Source organism: Triticum aestivum, chromosome 6D (genome assembly GCF_018294505.1).
Source record: "Triticum aestivum cultivar Chinese Spring chromosome 6D, IWGSC CS RefSeq v2.1, whole genome shotgun sequence".
NCBI classification, from domain to species: Eukaryota; Viridiplantae; Streptophyta; class Magnoliopsida; order Poales; family Poaceae; genus Triticum; species Triticum aestivum.
Window position 1 is genome coordinate 478,967,460 of NC_057811.1, and position 25,955 is coordinate 478,993,414.

At 40.1% G+C, this 25,955-nt stretch overlaps 2 long non-coding RNA genes across 6 annotated transcripts; both read right to left on the reverse strand.

The window, feature by feature from the left end:
* Positions 1 to 3,247: 3,247 nt before the first annotated feature.
* Positions 3,248 to 17,213, reverse strand: LOC123146129 (uncharacterized). Of its 4 annotated transcripts, none has more exons than XR_006472619.1 (8): positions 6,324 to 17,213; positions 6,134 to 6,239; positions 5,970 to 6,022; positions 5,294 to 5,822; positions 5,019 to 5,202; positions 4,462 to 4,927; positions 4,085 to 4,168; positions 3,248 to 3,616 (listed from the first exon to the last, which is right to left on the reverse strand). It is a non-coding gene; the product is annotated as an uncharacterized lncRNA (long non-coding RNA). The 4 variants fall into 4 exon arrangements; XR_006472617.1 differs by having other exon boundaries at positions 4,462 to 4,672; positions 4,908 to 5,202; positions 6,324 to 17,210; XR_006472616.1 differs by having other exon boundaries at positions 4,462 to 5,202; positions 6,324 to 17,210.
* A 5,190-nt stretch (positions 17,214 to 22,403) lies between these two features.
* On the reverse strand, positions 22,404 to 25,023 carry LOC123146130 (uncharacterized). Of its 2 annotated transcripts, none has more exons than XR_006472622.1 (5): positions 24,695 to 25,023; positions 24,548 to 24,629; positions 23,471 to 23,528; positions 23,073 to 23,143; positions 22,404 to 22,508 (listed from the first exon to the last, which is right to left on the reverse strand). It is a non-coding gene; the product is annotated as an uncharacterized lncRNA (long non-coding RNA). The 2 variants fall into 2 exon arrangements; XR_006472621.1 differs by having other exon boundaries at positions 24,536 to 24,629; positions 24,695 to 25,022.
* Positions 25,024 to 25,955: the final 932 nt, after the last annotated feature.

The following is a 25,955-nucleotide window of genomic DNA, read 5'->3' on the forward strand; positions in this document are numbered from 1 at the left end:
GCTATGCTCATGAGAGAGATGCCTCTAGTGAACGATATGGCCCCGAGGTCCATTCACTTTATATTTACTAAAACCCTAAAAATATTTGCTGAAGTTTATTTTCCTTTATTTTATTTTGCAATTTATCTATCTATCAATCACAGAATTAATCCATGAAATTAATGAGTACAAGGGGATTGACAACCCTTTTTCCCACGTTGGGTGCAAGTATTTGTTGTGTCTGTGTAGGTACTGTTGACCTTTGTTTGCGTGAGTCTCCTACTGGTTCAATAATCTTGGTTATTACCCGAGGGAAATGATATCTACTATAATACTACATCACCCTTCCTCTTTAGGGAAATCCCAACGCCTATCACAAGTAGCAACGTGTGGAATGATAAACGGTAAAACCCGATTCCTAGTCTCCCCTCTATGACTAGCTCAAGTGTTGTATGTTGATCATGTTTTTCAGATCTTGGGATATCGTTAAGTGTAACGATAGTCCCAAAAGAACATTGTGATAGGGAACGTTGCATGGAAAACATTTTTTCTCCTACGGAACACCCAAGATCTATTCTATTGAGATTGTATCAATGAGAGGGGAGTGTGTCTACAAACCTTTGTAGACCAAAAATGTTAACGATCTAGAGATCGTGGTTGGTGTAGTTGTACTCGCGTCACGATCCAATTCGATCCAAGCACCACACATGCGACACCTCCGAGACTAATACACGTGCGGCTCGGTGATGTCTCCGCCTTCTTGATCCAGCAAGAGAGTGCAGAGAGGTAGATGTGATTTGAACCAGCACGACACGTCGTGGTGGTGGCAGCAGAAGTGCAGCAGGGCTTCGCCAACCACCTACATGGAGGAGTAGATAGGATATGGAGGGGGCGGCTAGGCAAATAGTTTAACCTACCCCGTGCGTCCCAACTATATATAGGGGTGTGGGAGGGGGCTGGCCAGCCCTGGACCCTCCTCCAAGGGAGGGAACGGCGGCCAGGGGGAAGCTTGCCTCCAAGAAAAGTGGAGGCAGCCCCACCCCTAGGGGGAGTAGCGCTGATGTCTAATACACAACTTTATACTTGTAGACCCTGTTGGGCCTCCAAACGTAGAGTTTTGTATGACAACGACAAGTTTTTCTCAAGTGAATGACCTAAGGTTTATCATTCCGTGGGAGATGTAGGATGAAGATGGCCATTTTCAAACAACCCTGCAATCAAAAACAAGAAATCTCTTATGTCCCCAACACACCCAATACAATGGTACATTATATATGTGCACTAGTTCGAGGAAGAGATGGTGATACAAGTGTAATGTGGTTGGTAGAAATATGTTTTTGTAATCTGAAATAATAAAAATAGTAAGGTAGCAAGTTACAAAAATGAGCACAAACCATATTTCAATGCTTAGAAACAAGGTCTAGGGTTTATACTTTCACTAGTGCAATCTCTCAACGGTGCTGACATAATTGAATCATATAACCATCCATCAACGTGTGACAAAGAATTACTCCAAAGTTCTAATCAATAGCGGAGAAAATAAGATGAAATTGTGATAGGTAGCAAACCACCTCAAAGTTATCGTTCTCATCAATCTATTCAGCCATCTTTATAAGTGTTATAAACAGCCCTAGAGTTCGTACTAAAATAACACCATATGATACACATCAATCGACTTTTGGTTTTGTAATCACATCATAAATTAAAAATGCTCCCGAATTAAAAAAAACTGATATGAAAAGAAATCTTAAAAATTGTAAATTTAAAAAATTCACGGATTTGGAAAATGTTCACGGATACCAAAAAGCATGAAATTTAAAAATGGTCATGAATTTGAAAAATATTAAACATTGAAAATTGTATGTTTTAAATGAAAAAGGGCAAAAAAGGAAAATGCTAAAAAAAATCCGAGAATAGAAAACGGAAAACAAGAAAAAAAACGAACAAGAGCGAGTTTTATTTTTGAGACAAACAAGACCAAGTAAAAATGGCAGAAAAGAGAAAAGGGCCAGAAGCTTCCCAAAACTAGATCCCGAAAACGAAGATCCAACGACTCCTGCTACATGGGTCGGCCTTTTAAAGCAGGAGTCGCTCGACGAGGTCTACACCATGTACGAATTCTTCAGAATCCACAAAAATGAGCATGCCGTCAGGTTTGGAAAATTCCTTGTTCGTTACAGACCCGATTTCACATCATTATCTTTCTGAAGGAAGACCTCCATAGCCCTTTTTTTGCACGACCACAGACAATTGAAAGTGCTGGCTGCAAAGTGCAATTAAGTTTTTTATGACACTTGTTCAACATTTTTGAAAATGCTTGATTAACATTTTTTAAATACATGATCAAATTGTTTCATACATTTTTTTGTATGCACTTTTTTAATCAGCGATAAATATTTTCTCTATACACATTTAACGTTTTTCAAATATTATATGTAAAATAATTTTACATATTTTTATTTAGAATATTAGGATGTATAACATAAAATAAAAAAAGAAAGCAAAAAAATGTGAAAAACAAACAAAACAAGAAAAATGGCTGTTTTTCCAAAAGCAAAACCGTACCTCTCACGAAATAAAAAAATGCGGTTTTCCATTTCTAAGAGGCACCGCCGTGCCTCTCGCGGAAGCAGAAAAATGGACACATTTTTTTGCGCAAAAAGAATTATTATTTTTTGTCGAAAAGCTAAGAAAGACCGATGAAAAACCGAAATGCCAAAAAAAACCATCTAAAAGCCAAAAACAGGTGCGAAAAAATAAAAAAAAATCCGGAGGAAGGGCCTAGAGCGCGACACGTGGCGGCGACTGAGAGTGACGTCTCTCAGCCCACCCCAAGTGACCCTTGGGAGGCTCGCGAGCGAGCGCTCCTCTATTAGTTGCTCCCGACCCTGATGCACTGATGTTTGGCCAACCTGATGCACAGGGCCTTTTTTCGATGGTGGGTAGCACTAAAAAAATTGATGGACCCGTATTCCTATGCACCAGGGTCAGCCCAATGGGCTCCGCCCTCGGACTGTAGACGTCTCCTTTAGCTTGAATGTTTCTTTCCCCTCTCTGATGACATTGAATAGAAGATATCTCTACGATAATCGACATCTGAGCACAGGCACATTGTGCCTGTTTTCTTTTAAGTTAAAAGAAAAACATATTTTCATGGCTTGAATTTTCAAAATTTTGTGTGCATGCACGTAGAGCAGTGCGGTATAGGACATAATAGAAGGCGATGTGTAAAAACAAAATGTAGCAATCAAAATGATCACTATAAGGATAAAATGAGAGACAAAATTACCTAAAAAGGATGTCTTGTCGCAAACAGACGTTCATGTTCAACAAACAGCCAGGGCGCTATCATTCATGTCGCAAACAGACGTTCATGTTCAACAAACAGCCAGCCAATCTTTGTTAACCGAATAAGTCGCGGCATACCAAAATACTTGGTATCCGTGGAGTGCCAAGCCACACAATACAATTGAAAGGTTACAACAAATCGAAAGATCAACACCACCATTCAGCGGAAAATAAACAAGGGACGAGTGTGAGCGCTTGCTGGCATCAGGTGCACCATTCAGTCAACGCCCCAGTACGATCCTTCTTTTTCAGAGCATTTCCAGGGTTCTGTAAACAAGGCGTCATTCTTCTGCATAGCAAAATGCCATAAGGTTCAGAAACCAGCACAAGTTCAGAAACAAACTGTTCCATAAGAATCCAGAAAGATACTAGAAAATCTCGTAGATGGCATTAATCAGACCAAATGTTGGCCAATACTACCAGCACAAAATAGTATGCCACTGCGACAACAACATGCTTTGCTCAACATGGTTTCACCAATTCTGAGCGAATCATCAAAACGAGCTAAAATTAACCCATCAGGCACTTCAATACAAAAGGAGCAAACAAGAACAAGCACCAAGCAAAACAAGAACCCATCACATCACATCCAGCAGCAAACAAACCAACGAGACGACAAGCTCAGATATACATATACTTTTGGGAATATAAAGGAAACCACCCAAGAAGATAAAAATCAACCTTCCCCAGTCGCTGGAGTTATGTTGTTGTACAAACAAATTTTCTAGCTTCCAAAACTTCCTAGGTGCAAACTCACCAGGACACCACCCAAATTGCAGCACGATGCATTTCACTTCAACTCTACTCTTCTTCGACAAATTGCAGCACAATGTGGGTCTTGCTGTGCCAAAACAAAAGATGGTACAACCCCAGTCAGTTATTAGAACTACAATCAGCTAAATTGAAATCAACATATATACAGCAGATAGTCAAGTGTAACGGCTCAACAACCACAGTTCTGTAAATCATTCCCTCTAACGGAATATTTGAGATCAGGGAAAGCAACTACAAAAACAGAATGAAATAAGCAACCCATGAAAAACTGGCACGAAGATTGTGCAATAACTAGTACTGGTTCTGCAAATCTTACGCGAGATCGGAAAAGGAGTACTAAGCTCAGTACAGCACTTATACCTGAATAAAAGCAACAGACTGTTTGACGAAAACTTTATTGGACCCATCAGCATTTCCTTTTTCTTCCGCCCATCTCACAATTGCAAGTTCACGAATTACCTCCCTATCATATAGGTAAGGCAAGATCCGCATTTAATAGCAAATTATCAAAACCAACAAAAAAGGGTCATCAATTTCCAAAGAGTGTAACACCACCGAGCAGTATTCCAATCTGCATCACCAACACAAAATTATCCATTTGGCCCATGTCAAATGCAGAGACAAAAACAACTCAATAAGTCAAAAAAATAACACAGGAAATTCCATAGAAAAAGGATAAATCGGTGATTTATCCTGCCCATGCAGGAAGCCTGCATCCTGTGTCTGTAGATTCTAGGTAGATGCAGTTCTCTGATATAAGTTCATATAATCAGTGCAGTTCTCTGATATAAGTTCATATAATCAACCTTCTTTGCCGTGAAATAAACTGCACCCATGAATGCAAATTGTGAACGGCTCAAGAATATTGCATTTTTTCAAATAACTACATCTGGTAATAAGCTGAACTGAAGAAATACTTGCAATAAACTGAGTGGTCTGTCTGTATTTCTCAGGAGCTGCAACCATGGATCACTACATTGCATCAGTCGCTGGCGCAAGACTTAACTTTGTGGGTTGGATGTGAAATTTTACAATAGAGACAATGCCATGAGTTTATACTCTCGTTTTCTTTTCAAATTAACCGCTGCCTAGCTGTCGGGACTGCAAATTCAAGTAAATCCAAGAATGAGGAAAACTGAAGCGATTACTATGCATAGAAACTAGACAGAAAGGCTGTTATAAAAGGTTTTACATGTTTCTCAATCTCGGCTATCTGTTGCCTCTGCTGTGACGGTGGAGCAGAAGTATTAACATTGTTTTTCTTTGCATAATCTGAAAAAATGAGATCCCTGAGCGCACATTCCACCTTCAGACAGTACTCATCAGTCAAAGATTGATGGCCAGATATGAAGCAGTTCCGTAACCATTGTCTTGTCGGGCTTCAGCAACATCTTGGCCTTCTCATTATTGACATGTAATGCTCGTAGTATAAGCACAAGACGAGAGAATGCAGTGTAGGACGAGATACTTTTCAACCAGTCATCGTATATGTTATAAAGAACCATCTGCGGTTCTGTAGCCTTGAGACCAAACTTGTCAATCTTCAAGCAAGCTTGGAATGGCAGATGGACTTCCAACACACACTTCCTTGTCAAAATAATTTGCTTTGGCTGCTCTTCAACGGGAAGCGATCGAACTAGTGCAGCAACCTCCTCGGCTGTTTTCCACTTGGCCAGCTGCCCTAGACACTTTTGTCCCGCCCATACACTTCTATGGATGACCTGCAGGGTATAATCCATTTTCATTCAAGCATTCAAAGGTGTGATGCTGCGCAGTTATGCCATAATTGCAAGAAAACTAGAGCTAAAAGCAAAATAAAGGGAAAATTATGTTAAGACAGATATGGCTCGGTCGGTTAAGATGAATACAATTGAGGACCCTTTCTTATTCTCTCCCTCGGCACATACATAGCAGGATTTGACTGTCAAAAGAAAAAATAAACAAGGATGTCATTTATTAAATAAGACATTTTTTATTACAACAGAGATATTGGCCTAGAGCTGGATTTGTTACAGTTAGCATGTGTTATTACCTTCATGATCTTGTTCATTGCTTGCTAGAGGAGGGGCTTTCACCCGGGGAAGCAGTTACCAAAAGCAGAGTGCAAATTATAAGCTAGATCAGTCCAATCATCACCCCTGAAAGAAATATTAATCAACATTAAGCACAAAAGACTCAGACAAGGCAAGAAATTGGCAGTTAATGGATACTCAAAATCATACCAGTCGGAGAAGGGTAGATGGACATATTATCTGTCTGTGTAGTCCATAAATTCTGTTCTTGTGTAACGTTCTATGCCGTGTGAATCGTAGTCTCCCCATCTTAGTTGCACATCAATCCAATACTTGTTACTGGCTTTCTGATCGAAGACATCTTTTGACTCAGAAACTAAGCTTGGCTTGGACATGTGATGTCTCATTCGAAGACATGTTCTGCTTCACGGTGGCGTGGTTGGTGGCAAGGTGCTCGGGGAAAATCCCTGCGTGGCTGCAGCTGCAGCAGTGGCTGCGAACAATGGCGACGTTTGTGGGCTCCGTCTCCTCCCTGGAAGCCTTGACCGTCCCCTAGGTCCACTTCTCCGGACCTGGGAGCGGCGGCACCACATCGTCGAATTGCTGCCTGAGTGCTCGTGGTGTTGGTTGCCTTGGTGGTTTCGTGAGGCTTGGGGTGGCGTGGTGTTGGGCAATGGTTGCTGTTGTGGGGATGGCCTTCGGGTGCTACGTATATCGTCACCGGTGTATCTTGGACGACATCTTCCACAAGTCCGGTTGTTTCATGTTGTCCACCCGCCGATCTCTAAAGATCTACTTATCCATCAAGAGAGTAATCATAATGCTCACTTACTAGACCTAAAATCCAATAATCCACCGAATATCTTTGACAATCTCCTCAAGATCACAATCACCTAACTAAATCAAAGAAAAACTCGTAATTCTTCGTTAAATTTGCTTCAAGTTCAATCACCTAACTAAATCCAAATTGTTTCAAAATTAATTGGAGATATGTTTATCCACCAATATAATAATAGCCATGCTCATACTAGACCTAAAATCTCATAGTCCACCGAACTTTTTGACTATCTCCTCAAGATCACAATCACCTAACTAAATCCACCTAAAATTTTATAACCCACCGTGAATTTTGGTTCAAGATCATAATCACCTAACTAAATCCATATTGTTGCAAGATTGATTGAAGATCTGTTTATCCACCAATATTAGTAGTAACCATGCTCATATTAGACCTAAAATCTCATAATTCACCGAACATTTTTTACTATCTCCTCAAGATCACAATCATCTAACTAAATCCACCTAAAATTTTATCATGCACCGTGAATTTTGGTTCAAGATCATAATCACCTAACTAAATCCAAATTGTCGCAAGATTGACTGAAGATCTATTTATCCACCAATATAATAGTAGCCATGCTCATAGTAGACCCAAAATCTCATAATCCTCTGAACATCTTTGAGTATCCCCTCAACACCAATCACCTAACTCAATCCACCTATGATATCATAATCCACAGACAAAATTGCTTCAAGTCACCATCACCTAACTAAATCAAAAGTGTTCCAAGATTAATTGAAGATCTGGTTATCCATCAATATAATAATCATTATGCTCAAGTACTAGATCTAAAATCTCATAATTCATTGAACATTTTACTATCTCCTCAAGATCATGATCATCCAAGTAAATCCACACAAAAACTCATAATCCATCATCAAATTTGCATCAAGATCACAATTACCCAACTAAATCCAATTTGTTCCATTAATTACAGATATTTTGTGAATAAGCTAATGCAATACTTTAAGGGAGCACGTAGTTGGGGCCTCTTTGATTATCCACCAATATATTGGTAGGGAACATCTTTGACTATCTCCTCTAGATGACAATCACCTAACTAAATCCACCTAAAATCACACAATCCACCCGTAAATTTGCTTGAAGATAACAATCGCCTAATTAAATCTAAATTGTTCGAAGACTAATTGAAAATCTGTTTATCCACCAACATAATAATCACCATCCTCACTTCCTAGAACTAAAATGTCATAATTCACCAAACATCTTTGACTATCTCCTCAAGATCACAATTACCTAATTAAATCAACCAAAAACTCATAAATCCACCAAAAACTCATAATTCCTCAAGATCACAATTACCTAACTAAACCCACTCCAAATTCATTGTCAAATTTGCTTCAAGATCACAATTACCTAACTAAATTCAAATTATTTCAAGATTAATTAAAGATAACTTTATCTACCAATATAATACTCCCTCCGTTCCAGAATATAAGTTGTATTGGTTTCCGTGCAAGTCAACCAATTGAAAGTTTGACCAAGATTATAGAACAAAGTAGAAACATATGCAATACCTAATAGATAAAATATGAAAATACCTTTCATGATCAATCAAATTATATAAATTTAATATTGTGGATATTGATATATTTTTCTGAAAACTTGGTCAAACATGCACTCGTTTGACTTTTGAAAAAATAAATACACCTTATATAAAGGAACAGAGGGAGTAGTAGCCATGTTTATACTAGACCTACAATCTCAAAATCCACCGAATATCTTCAACTATCTCCCTAAGATCACAATCACATAAAATCTCATAATCCACAAAAAAATTTGCTTGAAGATTACAATCACCTAACTAAATCCAAAGTGTTCGAAGATTAATTAAAAATATGTCTATCCACCAACATAATAATTACCATGCTCACGTACTGAACTAAAATCCCTTAATCCACCAAACATGTTTGATTAAAAATCTCATAATCCACCGAACATCTTTGACTATCCCCTCAAAATCACAATCACCTAAAATCTCATAATCCACGGGTAAATTTGCTTGAAGATCACAATCACCTAACTAAATCCAAAGTGTTCCAAGATTAAAATATGTCTATCCACCAACATAATAATCACGACGCTCATGTAATAGAACAAAATTCTCTTAATCCACCAAACATCTTTAACTATATCCTGAAGATCACAATTACCTAACTAAATCCACCAAAAACTCATAATCTGTGGTCAAATTTGCTTCAAGATCAGAATCACCTAAGTACCTAACTAAATCCAAAGTGTTCCAAGATTAATTACAGATATGTTTATTCACCAATATAATAACAACAATGCCCATACTAGACCTAAAATCTCGCAATCCACCGAACATCTTTGACTATCTCCTCAAGATCACAATCACCTAGCTAAATCCAACAAAAAAACTTAAAATCCACCGTAAAATTTGGTTCAAGATAACAATGACCTAACTAAATTCAAATTACCCAAAATTAAATAAAGATCTATTTATCCATCAATAGAATAATAATCATGCTCACTAACTATTTTCTCAAGAGCTCAGTCATCTAACCAAATCCACTTAAAATCTTATAATCCACAGTAAAATTTAATTGAATATCACAATCACCTAACTAAATCCACCAAAAAAATCAAAATCCATCGTCAAATTTGCTTCAAGATACCAATCACGTAACTAAATCCAATTTGTTCCAAGATTAATTAAAGATATGTCTCATTATCCACCAAACATCTTTGATTATTCCCTCAAGATCACAATCACCTGACTATCTTTAACTATCTCCTGAAGATCACAATCACCTGACCAAATCAACCTAATCATAATCCCCGCGATATTTGGTTCAAGATAAAAATCACGTAACTAAATCCAAATATTTCCAAGATTAATTAAAGATCTATTTATCTACCAATATAATAATCATCATGCTCACTTACTAGCCCTAAAATCTGATAATCCACCATACACCTTTGACTATCTCCTCAAGATCATAATCACCTAACTAAATCCACCTAAAGTCTCACAATCCACCGTAAAATTTGGTTCAAGATCACAGTTATACCTAACTAAATACAATAATCACCATACTTGCCCAATAGAGTTAAATCCCTTAATCCACCGAACATATTTGACTATCTTCTGAAGATCAAAATCACCTAACTAAAATCCAAATTCTTCCAATAATTGAAATACTGATTTATCCACCAATATAATAATCAGCATGTTCATACTAGACCTAAAATCTCATAATCAACAGAACACATTTGACTATCTCCACAAGATCACAATCACCTAACTAAATCCATTCCATTCCACTAAGAACTCACTTGGTCCTGGTATAACTTGGTACTCCCTAGGTGGATGGAATAAAGGGGTGCCATAAGCTACTTGTAGATTCCACATCTTCAAACCTTATTTGTTTGGTATGCAGCTGTGACCTCTAAACCAAAGAACACATTGCTCATCTTCTAAGAATGCAAGGCTTTCTCATGCTTGATCATTTCATTGATTTCTTCTATTCTTCTTGATTCAACCTAGGAGTGGGCCTAATATCGAAGTTAGCGTGATAGCCACTACTGACTAGCTCTATGGCAAACTTATCGAAGACTTCAGGTAGCACTAATTGCTCTGCTTGGTCAAGGCAGGACAGGGACACGAATTCCAGCTGAGAGTATCCACTACGTCACTTATTTGGATGGTAATGGACATCAAAGTCATAGTGGTTGATTAAATCTAACCATCTTCACTTAAAGCATGCACTACTGCTGCTAGATCCAAATCATGGTTAGGGTAGTTCTCTTCATGAGGACGTAGTTGCCTTGATAGGCCACGAGTCTTCCTTCTTACGTCAAGACAGAACAAAGTCCATGCTTAGACACAATAAATTTAAAACTCTTATAAATGTTTGGGGTGGCTAAGCACGGATCAGTGGTTAACGTTTTCTTATACTCTCGGAAGCTCTCTTCACACTTGGGCGTTCATTCAAACTTCTTATCTTTCTTCAGGAGTTAAGTCATTAGTGGTGCTCGAAGTCTTCCACAAATTTGTGGTAATAACCCGTAAGTCCAAGGAAACTTCTGACTTCACATTCGTTTAGCCTTCCACGTGGTTATGGATTCTATCCTCGACGGGTCTATTAACAAACCTTCTATGGACAAAACATGTCCTCACATCCCAACATCTTTTAGCCGGATTTTATACTTCTTGAACTTGGCATATAATTGGGGTTCTTGAAGTTTGTACAAAACCATTCTGAAGTGTTGCTTATGATCTTCCTCGGAGGGAGAATAGACCAACAGGTTATCAATGATGATAACCACAAACTTGTCCAAGAACTCATGAACATGTTGTTCATGATGTTCATCAAATAGGTGGAGTATAACGGTTAGTCCAAGGGCCACATACTTAGGCTTAATATCCAGCTCACATACTTAGGCTTAATATCCAGCTCCGCTATCACGGCTCGACTAAGTCATGGTTTGGTGAGAGTTAAGGGTGAGACTTAAGGGTTGATAGGATTTGGATGTGAGGGTGAAAACTCACCATAACATACTTAGACACCGCTTCTCTCTATTATGATGCTCACATGGCCCAACTCCCACAAGGTTATCACATACCATCAAAATAGCCATCTCTTCAAATTAATCCAAAATGATGATCTTGTACTTGTGACATTCTAGGGGAGGGACACAAAAATCACCTACGTCTAACAACTCTGATCCACATGTATCATATTCATGATTATATCCTATATCCATATGGGGCAAATGCAACCTTGTAAGCTTAGATCAAAACATCACAAATCCGAGTGCCAAAGTTATCTCCATCCTTGAATCCAAGTAGCTATATCATTTAACCTAAAGGAAACACAAGTTGTGCTACTCCAAGATCCTTGTTTCCTTCCAATCCTAGACGCTCCAATAATCCACTACTTTCATAACCATGATTGATGTTGCTAAGTTTCATCTAGCCTAAAGGAAACACAAGTCATGTTACTTCAAAATCCTTGTTTCCTTACTACTAATCCAATTCCATTTGCTCCAATAATCCACCCATTATGATAATCATGATTGGTGCTGCAAACTCTCATCTAACCTATAAATATCTGATATATCCAAGGTTGATCATACTACACCCTAAAGTAATCCAACTTCAATCTCCAAAAGTGTGAATTTAACACAAAGCAACCCACCAACATCATAACCATGATTTAAATAAACTCCTCAAAACAAATTTTGTATCAGTTCTACATCACCATCAAACTCCAATCATAACTCAAAACAAATTCTGTATGGCACCACCCAACTTGGCGCATGTTGGGGCTTAAGGATGTAAAATGATTAACTCACACAATCACGATTTCATGTCGGCTTTATTCCAGGCAAAAGTTGTTGGTGCTTAACCAGTGCTCTTACAATTCCATAAGTTAAGCACATCAATACAAGTCCATGCTATCAAAACTTTTATAGCTAAGCAATTTCTTGGGTTAGATTTGGTTCAGAGAAAGGCTTGAGCTTGAGAGAGCAGAAACTCTAAATAAGTCGAACTTGGTACAGTTGAAGGCCTAGACTAGAGTGAAACACGATTTCTATCTCTCCAAACTCACCCACACAACCCAACAGTTGTGGCACTTCATTCCACAACAACCATGTCGTGCCATCCCGAGTAGTAGATCCACGTGCAGACATCGGATCTGCCCACAACTGTCCACTATCATGGTTGACGCACAAGCATAGGGTGGATGATGCCTTTCTCCTCCCAAGTGCCCTCTTCCTGCCTTCCTTGCTTCCCATATCGTCATCACCGCTCGACTCCAGGTTCAAAATCTGACGGCAGCGGCAGTCCCACTCCCGACGACATTTTCACCCTTCCCCCACACCCCTCGTGCACTCTCCGCTCCACGCCAGTCCGGTTGGGCATCCTTTGCTTGGCTACAGGTTGCTTTGTGTGCTGCCTCGATCCCACAACCCATGTTCCCCTGCTGGGCGCCGCCATAGCCGAACGCTCGAGCACCACCTATCGGCGAAGCAGGAGCAGGGGCAGTCGGCACCGCAATGTCTAACCCACAGGATGTGTGCACGACGCTACCTGTCGCCGGGGCCAAGGGCCCCCAACAAGGGAACGTAGGATGCGACATCAAGTCCGTGACACATAACCCGCATACAAGGGAAGGACACCAAGCCAGATCAACGAGAAACAAAAATTGCACGACTTTGACATCCACTTCTAGTTTCACTGCCAAGTGCTTCTTTGTTTGATTCTTCCATTTGTCTGCCATTCAACCTCCAGATTCTCATGTTCACGTTCTTAGGAACTTTCCTCCCAATCGATAGTCGGGGCACTCTTAGCACTTCATCTTTTCATGTTCCTAGTTTTGCTCATGTCCCTCGACCCATGCAGCTCATTTCAGGTGGTTACATTCTTGACTTTAACTCTTGTTCCGATTCCGATCCTCACTCGGATGCTCTACTTGTTGCTGCTCCTCGACGCTATAACTCCCAGGCCCTCTGGGAGCTGACTAGCTTCCCCTTCCCTCTGATGACACCACGGCCAGTCTCTTCGCCTCTCCTTGTCTACCGACTCTTTGTGGCATCATCGTCTTGGTCACTCACATAGAATAATCGTCATGCTCACTAACTATTTTCTTAAGAGCACAATCACCTCACTAAATCCACCTAAACTCTTATAATCCATCGTAAAATTTAGTTGAAGATCACAATCACCTAACTAAATCCAATTTGTTCCAAGATAATTAAAGATATGTCTCATAATCCATCAAACATCTTTGACTATTCCCTCAAGATCACAATCAGCTAACTAGATCCACCAAAAACTCATGATCCATCGTGAAATTTGCTTCAAGACCATAACAATCATGTAACTAAATCCAAATTGTTGTTGAAAATGTATTTATCAACCAATATAAAGTACACATGCTCATACTAGACCTAAAATCTCATATCCACCGAACATCTTTAACTATCTCCTGAAAATCACAATCACCTAACCAAATACACCTAATCATAATCCCCCGTGATATTTGGTTCAAGATAACAATCATGTAACCAAATCCAAATGTTTCAAAGATTAATTAAAGATCTTTTTATCTACCAATATAATAATCATCATGTTCACTTACTAGCCCTAAAATCTGATAATCCACCGAATACCTTTGACTATCTCAAGATCATAATCATCTAACTAAACCCACCTAAAGTCTCACAATCCACCGTAAAATTTGGTTCAACATTACAATTATATGTAACTAAAAGCAAATAGTTTCAAGATTAATCAAGGATCTATTTATCCACCAATATAATAATCAACATACCCGCCCAATAGACTTAAATCCCTTAATCCACCGAACATATTTGACCAACTTCTGAAGATCAAAATCACTAACTAAAATCCAAATTGTTCCAATATTAATTAAATATTTGATTTATCCACAAATATAATAATCATCATGCTCATAGTAGACCTAAAATTTCATAATCAATCGAACATATTTGACTATCTCCTCAAGATCACAATCACCTAACTAGATCCATTCCATTCCACTAGGAACTCCTTTCGTCCTGGTATAACTTGGTACTCCCTAGGTGGATGGAATAAACGGGTGCCATGAGCTGCTTGTAGATTCCACTTCTTCAAACCTTCTTGGTTAGATATGCAGATGCGACATCCAAACCAAAGGAATGCAGGGCCTTCCCATGCTTGATTATTTCATTGATTTCTTCTATTCTTCTTGATTCAACCTAGGAGTGGGCCTAATATCGAAGTTAGCGTGATAGCCACTACTGACTAGCTCTGCGCCTAACTTATTTCATTAATTTCTTCTATTCTTCTTGATACGACTTCCTGCCGAGAGCCCGAGAGCCACTTCATCACTTATCTGGGTGGTAATGGATATCAAAGTCATAGTGGTTGATTAAATCTCCCCATCTTCTTTTTCTCATGTTTAAGTTCATCTAGAAGAAGACATACGTCAAGCATCTACTTCTGCTATATCCAAATCATGGGTAGGGTAGTTCCCTTCATAAGTCCATGCTTAGATGCATCACAATAATTTTAGAACTCTTATAAATGTCTGGGGTGGCTAAGGACGGACCAACGGTTAACCTTTTCTTAAACTCTTGGAAGCTCTCTTCACACTTAAGCGTTCATTCAAACTTCTTATCTTTCTTCAGGAGTTAAAAGTCATCGGTGGTGCTCAAAAGTCTTCCACAAATTTGCGGTAATAACCCATAAGTCCGCAGAAACTTCTGACCACATTCATTTAGCCCTCCACGTGGTTATGGATTCTATCCTTGACGGGTCTATTAACAAACCTTCTATGGACAAAACATGTCCTCACAACCCAACTTCTTTTAACCAAATTTTATACTTCTTGAACTTGGAATATAATTGGGGTTCTTGAAGTTTGTCCAAAACCATTCGCAAGTGTTGCTTATCATCTTCCTCAGAGGGAGAATAGACCAAGAGGTCATCAATGATGATAACCACAAACTTGTCCAAAAACTCATGAATATGTTGTTCATGATGTTCATCAAATAGGTGGAGTATAAGAGTTGGTCCAAGGGCCACATCCTTAGGCTTAATATCCAGCTCCGTTGTCGCGGCTTGGCCAAGTCATGGCTTGGTGAGACTTAAGGGTTGATAGGATTTGGGTGTGAGGGTTAAAGTTCACCATAACATACATAAACACTGTTTCTCTAATGCTAGCTATTATGATGCTCATATGGGCCAACTCCCACAAGGTTATCACATACCATGAAAATTGCCATCTCTTCAAATTAATCCAAAATGATGATCTTGTACTCATAACATTCTTGGGGAGGGACACAAAAATAACCTACGTCTAACAACTCTAATCCACATGTATCATATTCATGATTTTATCCATATGGGGCACATGCAAGCTACTAATACTAAGCTTAGTTCAAAACATCACAAATCCGAGTGCCAAAGTTATCTCCATCCTAGAATCCAAGTAGCTATATCATTTAACTTAAAGGAAACACAAGTTGTGCTACTCCAAGATCCTTGTTTCCTTACTATAAATCCAATCCCAGATGCTCCAATAATCCACCATTTTCATAATCATGATTCATGTTGCTAAGACTCATCTAGCCTAAAGGAAACACAAGTTGTGTTACTTCAAAATCCTCCTTTCCTTGCTACTAATCCAATTCCAGATGCTCCAATAACCTACCAATTATTATAATCATGATTGGTGCTGCAAACTCTCATCTAACCTATATAAATTTGATATATCCAAGGTTTAACATACTACACCCTAAAGTTCTCCAACTTCAATCTCCAAAAGTGTGAATTTAACACAAAGCAATCCACCAACATCATAACCATAATTTAAATAAACTCCAAACTCATGGTTATCTAAATCCAATATAAACCACAAGTTCTATTGACAGACTATGGATCTTTATATGTACAATTAAAGTTATTTATCCATCGTGAAATTTGGTTCAAGATCACAATCATCGAACTAAATCAAAATAGTTCCAAGATTAATAGACCTATTTATCCACCAATATAATAATCACCATGCTCAACTAGACCTAAAATATAATAATCCACCAAAAAATCTTTGACTATCTCCGGAATATCAGTTCTACATCACCATCAGACTCCAATCATAACTCCTCAAAACAAATTCTGTATGGCACCACCCAACTTGGCGCATCTTGGGGCTTAAGGATGTAAAATGATTTAACTCACACAATCACAATTTCATGTCAACTTTATTCCAGGCAAAAGTTGTTGGTGCTTAACAGGTGCTCTTACAATTCCATAAGTTAAGCACATCAATATAAGTCCATGCTATCAAAACTTTTATAGCTAAGCGGTTTCTTGGGTTAGATTTGGTTCAGAGAAAGGCTTGAGCTTGAGAGAGCAGAAACTCTAAATAAGTTGAACTTGGTACAGTTGAAGGCCTAGACTAAAGTGAAACACGACTTCTATCTCTCCGAACTCACCCACACAACACAACAGTTGTGGCACCTCACTCCACAACAACCATGTCATGCCATCCCGAGTAGTAGATCCACATGCAGACATCGGATCTGCCCACAACCGTCCACCATCATGGCTGACGCACAGGCATAGGGTGGATGATGCCTTTCTCCTCCAAGTGCCCTCTTCCCGCCTTCCTCGCTTCCCATATCGTCATCACCGCTCAACTCCAGGTTCAAAATATGACGCCAACGGCAATCCACTCCCGATGACATTTTCACCCCTTCCCCCATACCCCTAGTGCACTCTCCGCTCCACCCCAGTCCGGTTGGGCATCCTTTCCTTGGCTACAGGTTGCTTTGTGTGCTGCCTCGATCCCACAACCTGTGTTCCCCTGCTGGGCGCCGCCATAGCCGAACGCTCGAGCACCACCTATCGGCGAAGCAGGAGCAGGGGCAGTCGGCACCGCAATGTCTAACCCACAGGATGTGTGCACGACGCTACCTGTCGCCGGGGCCATGGGCCCCAACAAGGGAACGTAGGATGCTCCATCAAGTCCGTGACACATAACCCGCATACAAGGGAAGAACACCAAGCCAGATCAACGAGGAACAAAAATTGCACGACTTCGACACCCACTTCTTCTAGTTTCAACGCCTGGTGCTGCTTCGTCTGATTCTTCCAGTTTGTCTGCCATTGACCTCCAGATTCTCATGTTCACGTTCTTAGGAACTTTCCTCCCAGTCGATATAGTCGGGGCACTCTTAGCACTTCATCTTTTCATGTTCCTGGTTTTGCTCATGTTCCTCGACCCATGAAGCTCATTTCAGGTGGTTACATTGTTGACTCTGGTTGTAGGGTCATTCTTGACTTTAACTCTTGTTCTGATTACAATCCTCACACGGATGCTCTACTTGTTGCTGGCCCTCGACACTATAACTCCTAGGTCCTCTGGGAGTTGACTGGCTTCACCTTCCCTCTGATGACACAACCGCCAGTCTCTCCGCCTCTCCTCGTCTACCGACTCTTTATGGCATCATCGTCTTGGTCACTCATGTAGAATAATCATCATGCTCACAAATTATTTCCTCAAGAGCACAATCACCACTAAATCCACCTAAAATCTTATAATCCACCGTACACTTTAGTTGATTATCACAATCACCTAACTAAATCCACCACAAAAACATAATCCATCGTCAAATTCGCTTCAAGATAACAATTACCTAACTAAATCCAATTTGTTCCAAGATTAATTAAAGATATGTCTCATAATTGACCAAACATCTTTGACTATTCCCTCAAGATCACAATCACCTGACTAAATCCATCAAAAACTCATGACCCATCGTCAAATTTGCTTCAAGATAGAAATCACCTACCTAAATCCAAATTGCTTTAATTGCAAATATATTTATCCAAGAATATAAAGTAGACATGCTCGTACTAGACCTAAAATCTCATATCCAACGAACATCTTAACTATCTCATGAAGATCACAATCACCTAACCGAATCCACCTAATCATAATTCCCCGCGATATTTGGTTCAAGATAAAAATCACATAACTAAACCCAAATATTTTGAAGGTTAATTAAAGATCTATTTATCTACCAATATAATAATCATCATGCTCACTTACTAGCCCTAAAATCTGATAATCCACCGAACACATTTGACTATCTCCTCAAGATCATAATCACCTAACTAAATCCACCTAAACTCTCACAATCCACCGTAAATTTTGGTTCAAGATCAAAATTATACCTAACTAATACAAATAGTTTCAAGATTTATTAAGGATCAAGTAATCCACCAATATAATAATCACCAAACTCACGCAATAGACTTAAATTCCTTAATCCACCAAAAATATTTGACCATCTTCTGAAGATCAAAATCACCTAACTAAAATCCAAATTGTTCAAATATTAATAAAAAACTTGATTTATGCACCAATATACTCCCTCCGTACAAAATAAATGTCTCAACCTTAGTACAACTTTGTATTAAAGTTAGTACAAAGTTGAGACACTTATTTTGGGACGGAGGGAGTAATAATCATCATGCTCATACTAGACCTAAAATCTCATAATCAACCAAACATATTTGACTATCTCCTGAGGATCACAATCTTCTAACTAATCCATTCCATTCCACTAATTAAGAATTCCTTTGGTCCTAGTATAACTTGGTACTCCCTAGGTGGATAGAATAAAGTGGTGCCACGAGCTGCTTGTAGATTCCACTTCTTCAAACCTTCTTGGTTAGGTATGCAGATGCGACCTTCAAACCAAAGAACACATTGCTCGCCTTCTGAGAATGCAGGGCTTTCCCATGCTTGATCATTTCATTGATTTCTTCTATTCTTCTTGACTTAAACTAGGAGTGGGCCTAATATCAAAGTTAGCGAGATAGCCACTATTGTTGAGCTCTACGCCAAACATATCAAAGCCTTCAGGTAGCACTAATTGCTCTGCTTGGTCAAGGCAGGACATGGACATGACTTCATGCTGAGAGTATCCACTGCGACACTTATCTGGGTGGTGATGGATATCAAAGTCATAGTGGTGGATTAAATCTATCCATCTTGTTTTTCTAACGTTTAAGTTCATCTGGAAGCAGACATACTTAAAGCATGCACTATTGCTGCTAGATCCAAATCATGGGTAGGGTAGTTCTCGTCATGAGGACGTAGTTGCCGTGATAGATAGGCTACGAGTCTTCCTTCTTACATCAAGGTAGTACGAAATCCATGCTAGATGCATCGCAATAATTTTAAAACTCTTGTAAATGTTTGGGGTGGCTAAGGACGGCTCAATGGTTAACCTTTTTCTTAAACTCTCGGAAGCTCTCTTCACACTTGGGCGTTCATAAAACTTCTTATCTTTCTTTAGGAGTTAAGTCATCGGTGGTACTCGAAAGTCTTCCACAAATTTGTGTTAATAACCCGTAAGTCCAAGGAAACTTTTGACTTCACATTTGTTTAGCCTTCCACTTGGTTACCGATTCTATCCTTGACGGGTCTATTAACAAACCTTCTATGGACAAAACATGTCCTCATAACCCAACTTCTTTTAGCCAAATTTTACACTTCTTAAACTTGGGATATAGTTGGGGTTCTTGAAGTTTGTCCAAAACCATTCTCAAGTGTTGCTTATGATCTTCCTCGGAGGGAGAATAGACAGAGAGGTCATCAATGATGATAACCACAAACTTGACCAAGAACTCATGAGCATGTTGTTCATGATGTTCATCAAATAGGTGGAGTATAAGGGTTAGTCCAAGGGCCACATCCTAATGCTTAATATCCAGCTCCGTTGTCGCGGTTCAACCGAGTCATTGCTTGGTGAGACTTAAGGGTTGATAGGATTTGGGTGTGAGGATGAAAGTTCACCATAACATACTTAAATACCGTTTCTCTAATGCCAATTGTTACGAGGCTGACATGGCCCAACTCCCACAAGGTTATCACATACTATCAAAAATGCCATCCTTCAAATTAATCCAAAATGATGATCTTGTACTCATAACATTCTTGGGGAGGGACAACAAAATCACCTACGTCTAACAACTCTGATCCACATGTATCACAGTCATGATTATATCCATCGTCAAATTTGCTTCAAGATAGCAATGACCTAGCTAAATCCAATTTGCTACAAGATTAATTAAATATATTTCGCATTATCCACCAAACATCTTTGACTATTCCCTCAATATCACAATCACCTGACTAAATCAAACAAAAACTCATGATCCATCGTCAAATTTGCTTCTAAATAACAATCACCTAACTATATCCAAATTGTTGTAAGATTAATTAAAAATATATTTATCCACCAATATAAAGTAGACATGCTCATACTAGACCTAAAATCTCATATCCACCGAACATCTTTAACTATCTCCTGAACACAACCACCTACCAAAATCCACCTAATCATAATCCCTCGCGATATTTGGTTCAAGATAACAATCACGTAACTAAATCCAAATATTTCCAAGATTAATTAAAGATCTATTTATGTATCAATATAATAATCATCATGCTCACTTACTAGCCCTAAAATCTAATAATCCACCAAACACCTTTGACTATCTCCTCAAGATCATAATCACCTAAAGTCTCACAATCCACCATAAAATTTGGTTCAAGATGACAATTATACCTAACTAAATACAAATAGTTTCGAGATTAAATAAGGATCTGTTTATCCACCAATATAATATCATCGTACTCGCGCAATAGACTTAGATCCCTTAATCCACCGAACATGTTTGACCATCTTCTGAAGATCAAAATCACCTAACTAAAATCAAATTATTCTAATATTATTTAAAATTTTGATTTATCCACCAATATAATAATCATCATGCTCATACTAGACCTAAAACCTCATAATCAGCCGAACATATTTGACTATCTCCTCAATATCACAATCACCTAACTAAATCCATATAAAATCTCATAATCCACCATAAAATTTGGTTCAAGATTACAATCACCTAACTAAATCCAAATTGTTTCAAGATTAATTAAAGACATATTATCCATCAATACAATAATCGTCATGCTCATCTAGTAGCTCGAAAATAACATTCTCATGTTGGGCTTTATTCCAATCAAAAGTTGTTGGTTCTTAAGCGGTGCTCTTGCAATTCCGTAAGTTATGCACATCAATACAAGCCCACGCTATCACAACCTTGATAGCTAGGCTAGGTTTCTTGGGCTAGGTTTGGTTTAGAGAGAGGAGAAACTCTGACTAAGTTGCACTTTGTATAGTTGAAGATTCAGGACTTTGCATCTTGAAGGTCTCTTGGTGCTAGGTCTATGCGATTTGAACAATCGAACAATTTTAATCTCTAGACGATGCTAGTATAGAGTCCATCAGATGGTACATTGTCCAGATGGTACATTGTCCCCCGTGATTGATATTGTCCACTCTTGTCACGTATATGGGGTATCTAGCTAGTGAGGGCTCTACACTTGACCGACCAAGGTACTAAGTCTAGCCCCGTCTCATATTATGGTAATGTGCTTGCACATGTAAGGTTGGTGACTTGCACACTATGCCTTTTTGAAAACATCTCCACTTCATCTCCATTTTGTAAGATCTTATTTTTTTCCAGATTCATTCCATGGCCATTAGAGGCACCCTTGGGTTTTTGTAATACACTTATGAGTAACAAAGATTCTTCCCAGGTCCTAAGATTTATGTGACTTGCATGGCTAAGCAATACTATTAAACTTGCACCTATGACCCACATTTATTTGTGACCAGTGGGTATGTAGTCCTACATTTAGAAATGAGGGGTATTAAAAATGTCAAAGGGGTGTCAATATCAAGGACATAGGGCATAGCTAAACCCTAGCTAATTTACTTACCATAGCAATACTAGTAAACAATACTTTATCCATGCAAAATAATTCTAAGTGTGTAATGCAAATATGGATTCAACATGATCAAAGTAGGTTGCTTGCCTCGCTCAGCAAAGTCTTCAATGCGTCTTTGACGGGATAGTGTTCGTGATTTCGTCATGATTACTTCTTGAAACAACCCAATTTATAATCTCTCGATGGCTGGTGGCATGAAAAGAGGATGTGAAACATACTTGTAAGAAATCAGCGCTAAACATGTTACCACGGAATAACACAATAAAACATATGACTCAAATTCAAGTTCAATGATTGCATCTCAGCCTTTTTAATGAACAAAAATTGCAACAAGACAACATAATTATTCCAAGCTTTATTGAAGGTTTGCACTTTGGGTTCACATTTCCATGACACGAATCTAATGCCACAAATAAGTTTAAACCAAATTTTGCATAGCATCAATATTTGGTAATTGACACCACTGAATTCTTTTTCCCTGCTGTTTTGCTAAGTTACTGTATCCATCCAGATTTGTAGTTTAGATCCGACATACAATGTTTGACTATAAGAGCACAGTGCGCACTTTCTGAATTGCTTGCACGAATTGGTGCAGACTCTTGGTTCCATCAAACTCTCGGCTCCATGGAACAAGTCTGTAACTACGTATTTAGTGCAGTGATGGGCCTTCCCCATAGCAAAGCAAGTTCAGTAGTTCATCTAGCATACTTCCTACTAGACAAATTATGGAATGGGCATAAAAAAACGTACCCAAAAACAGCATGCATAAACTTCTCTTGCTCCTTGATGCAGCAGCAGCTTAGCTCCTTTGGCAATAGTTCCTAATTTAATTGTGATAGTCTTATTAGGATATTCATATTTAGAAGCAAAGATTGTCAAATGGTAGCTACTTTTGGTATGCAACAAGATGTTATAATTTACTTTCTCAGTTGTCAAACATGAATGTGGAACACTTTAGCATGTTTCCAAGTTTAAACTATATTGCAAGTCATATGACTTGTATCCACACCTTATTAAATAAATTTAACTAACTATATAATATTTAATTTCTGCATTTAGTCACTGCATTAAATCATGGTGCAACTACCCCTCTGTGAGATGGTCAATCTTAGAATTATGTTTCCTACAACTTAAAAGGGATAACTTACCTGTTGTATCAATCATATCAGCCACTTATCCTCTAACATCTCTAGTCAGATTCATTACCTGCAATAAAGGCACATAACAAGTTGTGCTTGTTTAATCTGACAGAACTGATAACATAAAAGCATGAAAAAATAAATCTAGCATGCACCATGTGAAACAGCACATCTCCATATGCATTATATATTAGGGGAATTTGAGGATTTGCAGCATCTTTCTTTGCACTTTGAGGATTTGCCCTCATTTTGGTCGTCATTAATGGTTTGCCACACGTTTGCTGAAATCTTGATGATTTGCCCCTGACAAGATGGACCCATAGAGAAATGTCGAAAATGACCCTGCAATCCCCAACTTAGTCCCGTCTCTCACCTCTCTCCCAGGCCCGACGAAATCACGGCGACGACCTGCACCGCTGCACGGGCCGGAGCCCCGATCTCGGCGTTATGTGGAAGCTCACGACTGTCGTGGTGGTCTCCTTCGCGGGGTAGCCCTGCTGCCTCGGCGGCTCGGCGTGTTGTGGGAGCTCACGGGCGGTACCGTGGGTGTCGACGTTGGCGCTCACGGTGACCACAGCCGGCAAGGCAGTGCTGCTTGGCTACCTCGGTATGTTGTGGAAGCTCGCGGCGGCGCGATGGTTGCCTGACCGCGACAGAAGGAGCACGGCATGGCAGTTTGGGTCCTCGGCCGTTCAACATGCAAGGGGAGGGGTGCAGCACAGCGAGCCGCCGGGACCGCTGACGAACAGAGATGCGCTGGGACGGAGCTAGTCCATGTGAATCGGTCCAGTTCAACCAATTTTGGTTACATTGATTGAAAGCATTTCTGTAATCAGTTCAGTTAAAAATATCCGTAAAATAGTGCAAACCGGCCAGAAGGGGCAAATCATCAAGATCTCAGCAAACGTGTGACAAATCATGAATGACAACGAAAACAGGGGCAAATCCTCACAATGCAAGAAAGGTGTAGCCAATCCTCAAATTCCCCTATATATTTCCATCAGATTGACTTGACTAGCAGTGGATAAAACCATAACTAACAACTACAGAAGAAGAGCCTAAATGAGTACGTACGTATTTTCTTACTATGCATCCTAGTAGTTAGCCGCGAAGCAAGACGAGCTTCTTCATCTCCGGCCACCGCGCCGCCACGTTTTCTCTTGACCACCTGCGCCGCACGCGAATCAGTCCGAGTTTCCACGGCGCGAGAGGATGGGAGGAACCGAAGCGAACCTGCTTTCGACGAGGGCGGTGAGGAGGCTCTTGATCCCGTCGATCTTGCCGGCGCCGAGTCGAAGAGCGCCTGCGGTCGTCGTCGTCGAGGTGCGCGTTCGCGCGCATCCGCCTCACCACCCAGGGTGCGTGTCCGTGCGCATCCGCCCCACCACCCGATACCCCCACGCGCCGCTCGCCTGTAGCCGGAACACGCCCAGACCCTCTCCGGCCGCGGGCCGCGCCCTCGCGGATCTCGGCGGACGCCGCGTGCCGCTTTGGACCGTTGGAGAAGACAGAAGAGGATACGAGAGAGCACGGCACCGTGCGAAGACGTACCGTCGGTTTTCCGCCTTCTGGTCTGCGCTACCTATAATCTGGGCCGGCATTCGAGAAGGCCTGCTCGGCCGCACCGATTAGTTACAGTGCACAGTGCCTTACCACGCTACAGGGAGCTAGTGAATGATTGATTACAGCGCCAAATGTTCAAAACGTAGCCGTGCTATTTCTTGGACACGCATTTCAGAAGAAAAAAAGTGATTTTTTGGAGAAAACAATTTTTTTTAAATACCACGAATTAGGAGAAAAGTTCATCAAATTTAAGAAAAAGTTCATCGAATTTGAAAAAAAAATCTAATTTAAAACTTTCATCAATTTAGAAAAAAGGTTCACGAAATTTGAAAAAAAACACGCATTAAAGAAAACAAAAAAGAATGAACAGACAAGGATAAAAAATACAAAATGAACTGAAGAACTAAATAAAAGAAAGAAGCGAAGTACGTTTGCATGAGCAGGGCGATGGCCTGATGGTTATAGTGTAGCCCTCACAACGAAGGGGTTGCCGGTTCGAACCCCTGGTTAGGTAATAGTGGTATCCCCAGCCCATCAGGTCTATGGAGCTCAGGCGTTGCATCTGGCGGCTGGGCTTGGGTAGGCGGCGCAGAGAGGCAGCGGCGGTCTTCCTTCTCTTGGGATCAAGCCGGCGACGCGCGGGGCTGGGCGAGTGTCGACCACACCGCCACAGGGTCGAGCTTGCCGCACGCGCGGCGACGGTGGCTTGGGACTAGGTTTCGCGCTCGGTGGGCCTGATTTGGACCTGAGGCAGATCAATGCAGTGGTGTCGAGTAGGTCGGATCGGGCCTGGCCCGGGTTGTGCTCACAGGCTGATTTCCTCTCCTCGCGGGTGCGGGGGTCGAAGGTGGTGGTCGGGACCCCATTACTCTGTCGGGTAGATTGGTGCCAAGACCTCGGACATGGCGTTGGGCGAGAGTGCTCGGCGACG